The sequence below is a fragment of the Gossypium arboreum genome, chromosome 8 (assembly GCF_025698485.1).
Source record: "Gossypium arboreum isolate Shixiya-1 chromosome 8, ASM2569848v2, whole genome shotgun sequence".
Classification (NCBI taxonomy): domain Eukaryota; kingdom Viridiplantae; phylum Streptophyta; class Magnoliopsida; order Malvales; family Malvaceae; genus Gossypium; species Gossypium arboreum.
In genome coordinates, this window is record NC_069077.1 from 28,656,617 (window position 1) to 28,658,412 (window position 1,796).

A 1,796-nucleotide genomic window follows, 5' to 3' on the forward strand; every position below is an offset into this window, starting at 1 on the left:
TCCAAAATTATTACAACTCCAGCAAAGAATTATAAAATAAGATTGGGGTCCGAGTGAGTTGCACAAGATGAGTTGATTTTCTTCAAAAGGAGGTTATATCTTCTGCCTACCTCTCCAATTATTCTTACTATTATTTCAGCCATACATGCTATGGCACATGAAGGGGGACTAAAAACATTGCATCTTCTTTGTTAAGATTTTTTTTGGAAAGAAATGAAGCTTGCGAACTCAAAATTTGTGCAAATTGTTTAGTATGCTAATGCCACAAATAAAAGAATTTACAGCTCGTAGGATTGCTTTAGCCTCTTCCAATTCCACAACAAGTTTGGGTTGATATCTCTATGGACTTTGTAGAAGGTCTACCTAAGGTTAAAGGGAAATTAGTACTTATGGTGGTTGCGGATAGGCTACCGAAATACACTCATTTTTTTACCTTGATTCATCCATTTATTGCTATACCTATTGCTACTATCTTCTTTGCATAAGTATTCCAACTTCATGGCTTGTTGGAATCCATAGTTTCAGACCGTGATAAAGTTTTCGTTAGTTTGTTTTGGAAAGGAATTATTTCATCAAAATGGTTCTAAGCTTGCATTTCTTCAGCATACCATCCCCAATTTGATGGATAGATAGAGGTTGTTAATCGAACAACAGAAATGTACTTGGGATGCCTCTCTAATGATCGTCCATAATAGTGGGTTGGTTGGGTTCCATGGGCTGAGAATTGTTACAACACCTCCTATCACACTGCCCTAGGGGCCATCCATTTCCAATTAGTATACGACAAGGATCCACCTCGACTTCTCTCCTATTTAGCTAGTTTTACCATAATTGAAGATGTGGATAAGACCGTACGAGATAGGGATGCACTTTTACAAAATGCTCGGGATATGCTCTTGCAAGCTCAGCAATGAATGAAGAGCACTTATGATTTGGGGCATAGAGAGTTGAACTTTAAATTCAGGGATTGGGTTTGGTTACGACTTCAACAATATCGGAAGTTGACAATAACTAAGAAAAAGTATCACAGGCTATTGTCGAAGTATTTTGGTCCTTTTAAGGTCTTGAACAAGATAGGAATAGTAGCCTATCAGCTTGAGTTACCTACAGGCAACAAAATACATGATGTATTCCATGTTTCTTTACTCAAAGAATATAAGGGACCTCAATCAAATGTGGTAGGAGACTTACCCTTAGTATATGATGGCAAGGCCTTACCTCTCCACAAGCTATCCGTAGTAGACTCAATTGAGGTCGACAAGAACTATTAGTGCAATGGGGAGGTTGTCTTTAAGAAGATGCCACCTGCGAACCGTTTGATTATTTTCAAGAAGCTTATCCTGAATTTGAGCTGGAGGACAAGGTCAACTCCGAGAGAGGGAGTAATGATGTGGATGCTTTTATCGAAAAACAATATCAGAGAAAGAATAGAAAGGAAGATTGCAACAATTAGGGTTTTAGTTTTATTTATTTTCTTTATTATATCAGGTTTTATTAAGAGTTTTAGTTTTACTTATTTTCTCTATTATATTAGATTTTTATTTCCTTCATAAACTCTAAGTTAGGAATTCTATTAGGACTCTTTTTCCTTGTTATTAACATTCTATAAGAGGCTACCAATATGAAATAAAAAGGTAAGTAATTTATTTTTATCATAAACGTTATTTGGAGGGGGTTTAGTCAAGGAAAAATCTGCCTCTTGAGTAACCATAGGTCGAAACAAGAATTCTTCATCGTCTAGACCTCTGACTAGATCTTATGCCAAGACGCATAATACTCACCCTCAATATTGCTCA